The following is a 13,034-nucleotide window of genomic DNA, read 5'->3' as shown; positions in this document are numbered from 1 at the left end:
AAAATGTTAAAATAAATTAATTGAGCGGGCGCACATAAGTTGGCTCCTGATTGGAGAGTTGGTTTTTGGCCATTTTTGCCCGTTTAACGGGTGCTGTCCAGGTGGAAAAGTGGAGAGTTTGGATTACTCCTCTGGCGTGGGATGTCTAGAGGTTATAAGACAAGGAATAAGCTGAGTAAGGGGTCCTCGTCTGACGCAGAAGGCCTCTGTATCGCAGGAATGTTGTCATTGCCCTCTCAGTGGACAGTGATAGTGAGTGGGTATTGGCGGGTGTTTCTGGTGGTCTTGGTGAACGTAATCCTGCCAAATTGGGAAGATACGAATTTTATTAAGAAGGTGGTGGCGGTCATTCCTGACCTGGACTCACATCACTTAATCATGGGGTGGGCTTTAATTGTGTGCCTGATCCCAGACTAGATAGGTCATGGCCCAAGTCATTTACAACATTGGGGGTGGCAACTCCTGTATTGATTTATTTGTAATGGGTAAGTCGCTATGTCCCAGAGTGTTGGGGACGGAGTATTCGCCGATTGTAATTTCTGACCACACTCCACATTATGTGGATATGTGTTTGGAGGCGGGCAGTCACATAAGTTGAACCTGGTAGAGGGGATGAAGGTGCTTTTGAATGTGATGTTCCTTGTGAAGTCCCTCAGGATGGCTAAAAGTCATAATGCTGACAAAGAACATCAAGCTATGTATTTCAAACAGAGCTAGTTTATTTATAGTTTATTTACATTAATTTAAATGATTCGCACATCAATATTACCAGAAGTCCGGAACTGTTTTGGAGTCTGCAGTTTCTCCATGAGGTCTCAACTTATCTGGATCAGCAGATGCAACAGACTTACAAACGGTCTTGCAGTCGAAGTCTGAGCACATGTCTTTTTAGATTCTGACTAATTCCAGCTACAATACTTAAGTAATTGATGAGACCATCAATTCACACGACACGTGGTTAGAAGTGAACATAGGTTTTAATCATCTTACAACAGAGCCTGCCTGTGACGAGATGAACTCTAGATGAACTGGCAGGCAGGCTCCGACTGCCAACTTTATACAACCAGTGGGGGGGGAGGAGTCATGGGCGGAGCCAAGGGCGGAGCCCAGTACAAACTTCCGTACATTCCCAGTACACCTCCCCCTAGGGGCAGAGCCGCGCAACTGTTCGTGTGCCGAGCTTACAGAGGCATGGTACAACATGTGTGATAACAGTGTGAATTATGCTATTATGATTCACCACAGTAAGGACACCTGGTACCATGCAAGAACGTGGTACCTTAATATTTCCATTCCTATTAAATAAATTTAGAGTACCCAATTAATTTCTTCCAATTAAGGGGCAATTTAGTGTGGCCAATCCACCTACACTGCACATCTTTTGGGTTTGTGTGGGCGAAACCCATGCAAACACGGGGAGAATGTGAAAACTCCACACGGACAGTGACCCAGAGCCGGGATCGAACCTGGGTCCTCGGCGCCGTGAGACAGCAGTGCTAGCCACTGTGCTGCCCAAGATTTCCATTCCTGTTAGCATGTGATGTTCTTTTTGAAGTCCCTCAAGATGGCTAAAAGTCGTAGTGCTAACAAAGAACATCAAGCTATGTATTTCAAACATAGCTGTTTATTAACACTACTTTAAGTGGGACTTCCGGTGACGGCGGGCGGGAGGCAGCCGCACACTGGAGGGCTCCCGCTTGGGAATAGAAATTTCAGAGTTTTAACACCCGGTCCCGGGGGTAACGGAGGCTGAAAAAGCTGTAAGAAGGCACAGGGAGGAAAAACGTCCGAAAAAAAACGGTCGTGGAACAGGGGGTTAACGAAAGTCCGCCGGTGAGTGGAAATGTCAGCGCAGGAACTGTGAGGAAAGTGGGGGCTGGAGCACCAGGGGAGGCCGCATTGCTCACAGCAGAAGAAATGACCAAGGTGGAACTTGAAAAACAGTTCACAAAGCACATGGAAGCGATGAAGAAGGAGATGGGGGCGGGTATTGAAAGTGCTGGTGGAGGAGGCGATTGCCCCGGTGAGGGCGGCAGTATCAAGCGCTGGGGAAGGAGTTGCAGAGGGTGATAGAGACCAACAAGGGTCTGCGAGGCAAAATGGAAGACCTGGAAAACAGATCCAGGCGACTGAATCTTGGGATTGTAGGTCTGCCCGAAGGGGTGCAAGGCCCGAGGCCGACGGAGTATTTTGTCACGACGTTGGCGAAGCTATTGGGGGAGGGGGACGATCCCTCCTGATATGAACTGGATCGGACTCATCGGTCATGGAGGCCAAAGGAGAGTGAGCCGTCAAGAGTAGTAACTGTGTGTTTCCGTAGGTATAGCGTGAAGGAGAAAATCCTGTGCTGGGCCAAGCAGAAGCGGGTGGTGCAGTGGGCTGGAGCTGATATACACATAACCAGGACTTTACGGTGGAGCTGGCAAGGAGGCGGGCTGCCTTCAGCCAGGTGAAGAAGACACTGTACATCAGCAAGGTGCAGTGCAGCATAGTATATCCAGCTAAATTGAGGGTGACCTACAAATCCAAGGACTTTTATTTTGGGACGGCGGAAGCAGCGGAGGAGTTTACGAAGGCAGAAGGACTGTGGCAGAATTGAGAAATGGTCGTGTACTGATGTAGCCTCATGTAACTTTATTTTGTCACCTGTGTGTTGGTGTATGTACTAAATGAGTTGACGCTGTATATTTGGACAAGGGAAGAGATGGGACTTTCATTTGCAATGCTGGTTCTTTGGGGCTTGTGTGTGCATGCGGGGGTTGTGTGCTGAAGAGGATTTCTTGGTTTTCCTGCGACCGAGCTGGGGGAAAGGGACCCGGGCGGGGGCCTCCACGCTGGCCGGTTTAAGCCGGCCAGTGAACGGGAGTGAGGTGGGGGGAGGGGCTGCGGCCATCGGAGCCTGGCAGAACTGGCTTTGGTGAGTCTAGCCAGGATGAAAAGTTAGGGGAAGGAACCGAGGTTGGGGGGGAGGAATTTACAAGAGGAAGTGGAGGGGAGGAGTTTGGGAGGGAAGGAGTCTGGGAGGGGGAGTGGGTGGGGGAGGGTGTCATTCACGGTACTCTTTCGGGGATTGGATGGCATTGAGGACAAATGTGCGGGAGGACCAGCGAACCATGTTCACATGTTCTGGGCATGTTCAAAACTCAGGAGGTACTGGCAGGGATCTGCGGACGTCATATCCCGGGTACTGAAAACAAGGATGGCGATGAGTCCAGAGGTGGCAATTTGTGGGGTCTCGGAAGATGTCCGAAAGCCATACTTTGGTCCTTGGGGGCTTAGAGTCCCTCCAGGCCAACAGTATTCGTCGCCAGGTTACCAGGGAAGCAAAGGCCAGAACATCGGCCTCTATCCCCTCCTGGACTTCAGCCCTTCAGGTGCGCCAACACACGGGCCACTTTGACCGGCCACACACACACACCCCCCCCCCCCCCCCCCCCCCCCCCGACTAGCTATAACCCTTTCTAGGCTTCCAGGCCAGCCACGTGCTCGCACTTCCCGTTCCTCCCAGCGGCAGACCCCCGCCCCGACCTCCTTTACAAACTCCAGCTCCTCCTTGGCCATTCCAGCAGCAACCCGGTTCCCCCCCTCCCCCCAGCTTGGTCTCCCCCTAGCTGCATTGCTCCCCCCATTGCACTCCCATGAGTCAGCCAACTCCTGCTGACCCCGGCCACTCCCGCCGCTCCATCGACCCCCCCAGTGTGGGACTCTCCCCTCCCCCCTCCTGTCCATCAACAGGCTCTCCCGACCCCACCCCATTCCACTCTCAGCACGGGAAAAAGCCCGTGCTTTCCACCCACCCGACCCCGCCCTCTGGCATAGCTCCCTTTCCAGGCCCAGTCCCAATTTCCCTGGCTCCCCCCCCCCCCCACAATCAACATGCATAAACACCGCAGCCAATCACCAGTTAGAACACACTCACTATAAAGGCAGAGGGCATCACTTTTCCCACTCATTCGGGATGCAGCCTCTCAGAAGCACAAGAGCTTCTCAGTTACAGTACAGACTCTCACCACGTGCTGAGTGATTCGACTGGTTAGGACAGGCACAGGTCTCTAGTTAATCTCGCATCGTATAAACCCACAGTCATAGTATGTTTAGCAATTTATAAGAGTTAATAAAATAGTGTTAAATTATCTTCAGTGTTGGTGGCCTGTATATGTTTCACGGATCCAGAGCGCCCAACACATCAGGCCCCATCCCCATTTCCAGCCACCAACGCCCACAGGCGTTTACCTGCCCCCCTACGAACCCACCCGACAGAGAAGAAACATTGCCCAAACTAACCACAAAATCCCCCCAAAACACACAAAACACAACATCCCAACCATCCCCCCTCAGCGTCCCCTCATCCCCGGCCCTCAATCCAAGTCCAGCTTTTCGGCCTGAATAAAGGTCCAAGCCTTCTCCGGCGTCTCGAAATAATGGTGACGGTCCCTGTAGGTGACCCACAGTCGCGCCGGCTGCAACATGCCGAACTTCACCCCTCTCAGGTGCAGCACCGCCTTCGCCTGATTGTACCTGGCCCGCTTCTTAGCCACCTCCGCGCTCCAGTCCTGATAAATCCAGACCTCAGCGTTCTCCCACCTGCTGCTCCGCTCTTTCTTGGCCCACCTTAACACACATTCTCTGTCCGCAAACCGGTGGAACCGCACCAGCACCGCCCGTGGCAGCTCGCTGGGCTTGGGCCTCCTCACCAGCACTCGATGGGCCCCCTCCAGCTCCAGGGGCCCCTGGAAGGCGCCCGCGCCCATCAGCGTGTTCAACATGGTGACCACGTAGGCACCCACATCCGATCCTTCCAACCCCTCCGGGAGACCCAGAATCCACAGATTCTTTCTACTCGACCGGTTCTCCAGGTCCTCGAACTTCGCCTGCCATTTCTTATGGAGCGCCTCGTGCGCCTCCACCTTCACCGCCAGGCCCAAGATCTCGTCCTCATTCTCCGAGACCTTTTGCCGGATCTCCCGGATGGCCGCCCTTGGGCCATCTGGGTCTCAAGCAGCTTGTCAATTGGCGCCTTCATCGGCTTCAGCAGCTCTGCCTTCAGCTCCGTGAAGCAGCGCTGGAGAAACTCCTGCTGCTCCTGTGACCACTGCACCCACGCTGCCTGGTCTCCACCCGCCGCCATCTTAGTCTTCCTCCCTCACACCTTTCTCTGCTCCAATTCCACTTTTTTCACCATTCCACTCCTGGTCCAATCCATACAGTGCCGGGGAATATTGCTGTCCCCTTCCCACACTGGGACTCATCGGAAAAGTACCGTTGGGGGCCCTAAAAAGAGCCCAAAAGTCAGTTTCTAGCAGGGGCCCCCAACTTAGCTCTGCATAGCCGCAACCAGAGGTTCGAGGATAGTCATCTTCACCTTCTGCACTCTCCCCGCTAGTGAAGCGGGAGCACATCCCATCTCCGAAACTCACTCCTCATTTGCTCCACCAGTCTGGACAAGTTCAACTTGTGCAGCCTGCCCCAGTCCCACACCACTTGTATCCCTAAGTACCTGAAACTGTCCCCATCCAGCCTAAACGGCAGCTTCCTCGGCCTATTCTCCTGACCCCTCGCCTGCACTACAAATTACTCGCTCTTTGCCATGTTGACTTTATACCCCGAAAACCGGCCAAATTCCCTTAAGATTTCCATAATCCCGTCCATCCCTGCCGCTGGATCCGACACGTATAAAAGCAGGTCGAGACCTTGTGTTCCTCACTCTCTCTCTCCCCCCCCCCCCCCCCCCCCCCGACCATTCCTTTCCAACCCCTTGCAGCTCTCAGAGCAATTGCCAGCGGTTCTATGGCCAACGCAAACAGCAATGGAGAGAGGGGGCATCCCTGTCTTGTCCCGCGGTGTAGTCTAAAATATTCGGATATCGTCCTGTTCGTCCTTATGCTAGCCTCCGGGGCCTGATATAGCAGTCTAACCCAGTCCACAAAGCCTTCTCCAAACCCAAACCGTCCCAGCACCTCCCATAGATAGTCCCACTCAACCCGGTCAAAAGCCTTTTCTGCATCCATTGCCACCACTACCTCTGCATCTCTGCCCTCTGGGGGCATCATAATCACATTAAGCAGCCTTCTTAGATTGGCTACCAGCTGCCTGCCCTTTACAAACCCAGTTTGGTCCTCCACAATCACGTCCGGTACACAGTCTTCGATTCGGACAGCAGGATCTTGGCCAGCAGTTTAGCGTCTACATTAATCAGGGAGATTGGCCTATAGAACCCACATGCTTCTGGATCTTTATCCCGTTTCAATATCAGCGAGATAGTGGCTTGCAACATCGTCGGGGGTAAAACCCCTTTGTCTCTCGCCTCGTTAAACACCCTAACCAGCACCGGCCCCACTATCCCCGAGAACTTTTTGTAGAAGTCCACTGGGTAGCCGTCTGGCCCCGGGGCTTTACCCAACTGCATGGCCTTCAGGCCCCCCATTACTTCTTCAGCTCTAATCGGGGGCCCCCAGCCCCTCTACTAACCCTCTGCTAACTTTTGGGAAGGTCAGCCCATCTAAGAAGCGCCTCATCCCCTCCGGCCCCGTGGGGGGTTCCGAGGTATAAAGCTTGCTGTAAAAGTCCCTGAATACCTTGTTCAGTCCTGCCGGGTCTCCAACACGGTTTCCTTCCCCGTCAGCTACCGTTCCTGTCTCCCTGGTCGCCCCCCTCTTCCTAAGTTGCTGTGCAAGCATTCTGCTGTCTTTCTCCCCATACTCGTACACCGCGCCCCTTGCCTTTCTGAGCTGCTCTACGGCCTTCCCTGCGGATAGCGCCCCAGCTCCGCCTGCAGTCTCCGTTGTTCCCTAAATAGCTCTGCCTTTGGGGACTCTGCATATTCCCTGTCCGTCCGGATCATCTCCTGAACCAGTCTGTCCATCTGCGCCCTGTCGGTTCTGTCCCTATGGGCTCGGATTGAGATCAGTTCCCCTCTCACCACCGCCTTCAGCGCCTCCCAGAGCACCGCTGCTGAGACTTCCCCTGTATCGTTGACCTGCAGGTAGTCCTGCATGCATTTTCCCACTCTCTCACACACCCCCTCATCTGCCAACAATCCCACCTCTAACCTCCATTGTGGGCGCTGGTAACTTTCTTTGCAGAACTGCAGGTCGACCCAGTGTGGAGCATGGTCCGAAATAGTGATCGCCGAATATTCTGTATCCTTCACCCCCTCCAGAAAATCCCTGCTCATAATAAAGAAGTCGATTTGAGAATAAACCTTGTGAACATATGAGTAAAATGAGAACTCCTTCCCCGTCGGCCGACTGACTCTCCAGGGGTCTACCCACCCTCATTTGTTCTATGAACCCTCTCAGTTCCCTTGCCATTGCCGGGACCCTGTCCGTTTTGGAGCACGACCGGTCCAGGTCAGGATCGAGGACTGTATTAAAGTCTCCACCCATAATCAACTTGTGCGAGTCCAAGTCAGGAATTTTCCCCAGCAGCCTCTTGATGAAATCCACATCATCCCAGTTTGGAGCAGATACATTCACTAGGACTACCCTCACCCCCTCAAGCTTACCACGGACCATGAGAAATCTGCCACCCCTATCCGCAACTGTGCTGTCCGCCTCGAATTTAGCCCGTTTGTTAATCATGATCGCAACCACTCTGGTCTTAGTGTCAAGCCCCGAATGGAAGACCTGGCTAATCCAGCCCTTTCTTAATCTAATCTGGTCCGCCACTTTCAAATGTGTCTCCTGCAGCATAGTTACATTCACCTTCAGAGCCCGTAAATGCGCGAACACACGTGCCCTCTTGACTGGCCCGTTTAGCCCTCTAACGTTCCAGGTGATCAGCCTGGTTGGAGGGCACCTTGCCCCCTTCCCCCTACGCCGATCAACCATCCCCCTTCTTGGGCCCACCCCTAGTCCATGTGCCGTGCCTCCACTGGTCCGCCTCCTGGCAGCTCCCACCCCCGACCTCTTCACTGTTACCTGGTTCTGTTCCCTCCCTCGTCAGCAGATCAACTCCCCCCCCACCCCTCCTAGCAACAACCCCCTGTAACCCAACCCCTGCCATATACTGCTGTAGTTATCGTTTACTGTTTGTTGGTGGGGAGTAAATTCTGAAGAAAATGTGAAAATGGAGAATAAAAATATATTTTTAAAAACACTACTTTAAATGATTTTCACACCTTACTACTTAATAGCTAAGAAAAGAACAGTATTATACCTATGCTACAGAAATCTATAATATCTCTCTAATACAACTAACACCCTATCTCAACCCTTCTTCAACACCTTTTCTGAATGAAATGAAATGAAAATAAAAATTGCTTATTGTCACAAGTAGGCTTCAAATGATGTTACTGTGAAAAGCCCCTAGTCGCCACATTCCGGTGCCTGTTCGGGGAGGCTGTTACGGGAATTGAACCCACGCTGCTGGCCTGCCTTGGTCTGCTTTAAAAGCCAGCTCTATAGCCCTGTGCTAAACCAGCCCCTTGTGTTAAACCAGCCCCTTCTAATGCCTTCTCCCAGAACCCTCGGAGGCACAGTATATTTATATACCTACTCTATGGTGCTATCTAGTGTTGAGATACATGAACACCATCTTGTTAACCCTTTACAGTCCTTACGTTATATATATCATTACATTGAAGAGGTGGGATTCCCTCCCGTTGTCATTGGCAGGAAGGGTTCAGACACTTAAGATGAACGTTCTTCTGAGGTTCTTGTTTGTGATTCGGTGTCTTCATGTTTTTCTGCGCAAGTCGTTTTTTAGTAGAAATAAAAAGCTAATTTTGATCTTTGTTTGGGAGGGTTTGGAGGGCATTCCTGCAGAGGGATAGACAAATGCTGGGGGGAGGGGTGGTATTACCCAATTTGATGTATTATTACTGGGCAGCGAACATCGAGAAAGTGCAGGGGTGGGTCGAGGACGGCTTTTGTACAAATTCAAGCTTGAGAGCACTTGTTACTGCTCCTCTTCCACTCTCCCCGGCCAGGTACTCTGCACGCCCAGTGGTAACAGCTTCTCTGAGAATATGGAACCAATTCATACAGCACTTTAAACTAGAGTCTATATTGCTACTGGTGCCGATCTGCAGGAATCATAGATTTATACCAGCTGTGATGGATTCGTCGTACAAGATCTGGGAGAGGGAGGGGGCCGAGAGACTGAGGAACTTCTTTGTCTGTTGTAAAGTTGAACATTTGTTGAATACAAAAATATATATTTAAAACGTGATGAGTTTGTATGACAGTCCTGTAGTTCCATGGTCACCATTACTGACACCAGAGTTTTTTTATAAACTCCAGATTTAATTAATTAACTGAATTCAAATTCTCCTGCTGCTGTGGTGGAATTCACACTCGTGTGTCTGAATCACCAGTCCAGGCCTCTGGATTCTGAGTGCAGTGTCATTTGTGAGATCACACATTGCTGTGAAGATCAGTGCTCCAGTCAGGACATCTCTCATTCAGTTGCTAGGTTGGTGAGATTGATTTGATTTGGAAGATGGGGAGTGCTTCCCTCCTGCTGGGATAATTCTATGGAGTGGGTGAGGGCAGTGGGGGGGGTGAAATTCCTCTTTTAGCAGAAATATCTGTCCTCCATAATTAATGTCTCACAAATGAAAGTACATTTTTCATAAATTGCAAAACTGTGCATTACAGAGACATGTAAAGCTGAGATCAGAATTTAAAATAGGCCATTGAGCCCCTTGAGCCTTCCCTGCTATTCAATTAAATCATGCCTGATCTGTACCTTTAATCAATTTACTTGCCTTTGCACAATATCCCTTGATACCACTGTCCAACAAAAATATTTCCATCTCTGTCTTCAATTTCAACTAACGCAGCATTCACAAACTTTTGGGGAAAGTGAGTTCCATTTTTCAGTGGTTCTTGTGTGAACAAGTGCTTCCCAATTTCACTTCTAAATGGTTAGGTTTGATTTTATTTAGTTTGTTCCTGCTCATCTATTCAATCCTTCCATAGAAAGTTAGGATTCACCCATTGCAATATTGTTTTTTTTTCATTTCGAGTACTGAGTTTTTTTCCCCAACTTTTATCACCTGCATTGTATGCTAAGTATCTATCACTCTTTACATGAAGAAGTGCTTCCTGGTTTATATCCTGCTCTTGCTTCTCACCTTCCCAGATTTGGATCCCCTTGTCCCTGCAGTCATGATTTAACTATTGAAACTGCTGTAGATTAACCATCTCTATAGAAAGAAACCAATTCTGTTACTCCTCCACCCTGTTGCATTTCCTCTGACACCCAAGTAAAGAATTCAGTAAGAGAAGGAAGTGGGGTGGGGCCTTCTCATTAGTGACACAACTGCTTTGGGGAGGCTTTTTGTCCTGACGGTGCGGTGTGTTCCAACAGATGATGGCTGCCAGATCCATCTGAATGTCTGCTCTGCAATGCAGGTCGTCAAAGCCCAATTTCAGGCGGTGCAAGGCATTTTTGTGGAGGCGTTGGAAGCGCACGAGGAGGTTCTTGTAACAGAGAACGCTGTCCTTGGCTGATCGAGGACCTGGAACAGTTTAATCCTGTCCTTGAGGTCTTGGTTGGGTTGACTGTCCGACACCTGGTCCTATGTTGTCCTGTTCCTGATGTCGGTCAAGAGGGATGACGGCATGTTGGAAGCAATGAGGTTTTGTGCTTCAATCGTTGGAATTCATGGAAGATCCTGAAGAGGGCTCATCCTCTTTGATCCTGCTTTATCCTTGATTTCAGCTTTCTTTGTGCGCCAGTGGAGAAGTCTTTTTTTTAATAAATATATTTATTGAAATTTACATTTATACACTGTCCAGGAGTTGAATGAAACGGTTATTATTTACAATTTCCACGCTGTTCTTTTTCGGCACCTCCTCTCCAGCCCCCACTTTGTTCCCACCTCCCCTCCCCTTTTCTACTGTCTCTGAGTCCTATCTTAGGCCCTTTCCTTCGCCGTAGATGGTTTGTTTGTCATTTGTTTTGCTCTTATAGCTTTTGGTGCCCTCTGAACCTCGTGTAGGTCTCCCTGGGTTCACTCCTGGCATTTATTTTGGTCTCTTCCCCTGCTGCCTGCCTTTCTTGTTCCTGTCTGCCTTAGAACATAGAACAGTACAGCACAGAACAGGCCCTTCGGCCCTCAATGTTGTGCCGAGCCATGATCACCCTACTCAAACCCACGTATCCACCCTATGCCCGTAACCCAACAACCCCCCCCCCCCTAACCTTACTTTTATTAGGACACTACGGGCAATTTAGCATGGCCAATCCACCTAACCCGCACATCTTTGGACTGTGGGAGGAAACCGGAGCACCCGGAGGAAACCCACGCACACAGGGGGAGGACGTGCAGACTCCACGCAGACAGTGACCCAGCCGGGAATCGAACCTGGGACCCTGGAGCTGTGAAGCATTTATGCTAACCACCATGCTACCCTGCTGCCTTCTGTGACCCTGGTGGTTCCCATGTGTCCCCTGTTCCCCTCCCCCTTTCTATCCAATGTTGGCTTCAACCAGGTCCTGGAACAGACTGATGACTGGCCCCCAGGGTTTGTGGCAGCCATCGTCCAACCCTCAGATGGTGTATTTGATCTTCTACAGATGAAGAAATTCCAATAGGTCTGCCAGCCAGCCGAGCTGGATCTCCAGCAGGTGATAAGTGAAGCAAAGGCAAGGGCTTCGGCCCTCTTCCCCATATGAAGTTCTGGCTGATCTGATACCACAAAGGGGAAGGGGGGGGGGGGGGGGGGGGGGGGACACCTATTGTTCGGGTCATCGGTCTCCCTCTCTCGGGGATGGCCGAGGACCTCTCGCCTTGTGGGTTCGCCAATCACCCGCTCGCTATTCCTGTCCTTTTCCACCGCTTCTGTCTTCCCTGCAGCCTCTTGGGCTCCCACTTGGCAAATTGCTCCTTTCCTCTTCCTTTTCTATTTACGGGTAGAATGATTCTGAATTTTCGGGCTAAATTCGTCCAAATGTGCTTATTTTACTGTGTTCTGGAGGAGAGCCACCTGATGTGCGACTGTTCAGCACATTCCCCGTCACCGGAAGTCAGTGGCGAAGTCTTTATCCTGATAACTGCCTCGCATCTCAGTTGGAATCCTGCACTTCGCTCCCTGATAATTATATTGTTGTCTGTTGATGGTGTCAATGTATTTGCTTGCAGGGAAGTGAATAACTTGGGTTTGGTGTCCTGATTTTATACATTTATATCATGTTAAGCTGTTGAATTCATAGTTTGTGCAAAGTATCTTTATCGTAATGTATTCTGGAGGGAAGACAAGCACAGCTGGAGTGGGAGGAGAGGTGGAGGGCTTGGGTTGGTAGGATTAGTTCTGTCATCGCTATGTTCGAAGAAGGTCCTCCCAGTGAGAGCTGATTTCTTTTTCAGGGCCAAGCAGATTGTGTTATCCTGTTGGGATTTGTTTGGCTAGAATTGATGCTTGCTGGTGCCCAGTTCTCTCCTTGTCATTTTGTAGTGATATTACGGGCTGGGTCTGGAGAAGAGTTTAATTTGCGCTCTGAGCGTTAGTCGATTTCCCCTTTAGTTCTGGGATACTCGGGATGTTGATACCTTCTTTCTGACATTTTATTTGAAGCTATGGGCAGGATGTAGGTCTGTGATGTTGCATCTGTCCTGTTCTGGTGCAGACAGGTCCTACATCCATGAAGGGACTATGTTGGGGATTCTGTCCCTGATTCATCCGATCTTATTTGTTCTTGCGATGACTTCTGTTTTACGCTGTTACCTATGGCTTGCTTTCCTCCTCTGCTGTTTGTTTTGAGGTACTTTTTGTAAAAATTAAAAGTGCCAATAAAAAGTAAACAAAAAACGTTATTTGCATTCACAAGCAAATTATTCTAAGCAATAAGCTCTGCTTCCCCTGCCTCTTTCCTCCTTTGCCAACCCGATGAGGTTCTTACTTATTTAAGATGTGGAGATGTTGGCGCTGGACTGGGGTGGGCACAGTAAGAAGTCTCACAACACCAGGTTAAAGTCCAACGGGTTTATTTGAAATCACAAGCTTTCGGAGCGCTTATTTAAGAGATTGTTCAGTCAATGGTTCACTATGATCAATAGGTTCCTAAATAAATGATGGGAGTTATGA

General features: G+C 50.2%; 1 protein-coding gene across 6 annotated transcripts in view; it reads left to right on the top strand.

Moving 5' to 3' along the window:
• Positions 1-13,034, top strand: part of tango2 (transport and golgi organization 2 homolog (Drosophila)) — a 273,616-nt gene that overhangs the window by 192,171 nt on the left and 68,411 nt on the right. The window lies entirely within an intron of this gene.

Source organism: Scyliorhinus canicula, chromosome 1 (genome assembly GCF_902713615.1).
Source record: "Scyliorhinus canicula chromosome 1, sScyCan1.1, whole genome shotgun sequence".
In the NCBI taxonomy this organism is placed as follows: domain Eukaryota; kingdom Metazoa; phylum Chordata; class Chondrichthyes; order Carcharhiniformes; family Scyliorhinidae; genus Scyliorhinus; species Scyliorhinus canicula.
Note: the sequence above shows the minus strand (reverse complement) of the source record. Positions and strands in the feature narration are given on the sequence as shown.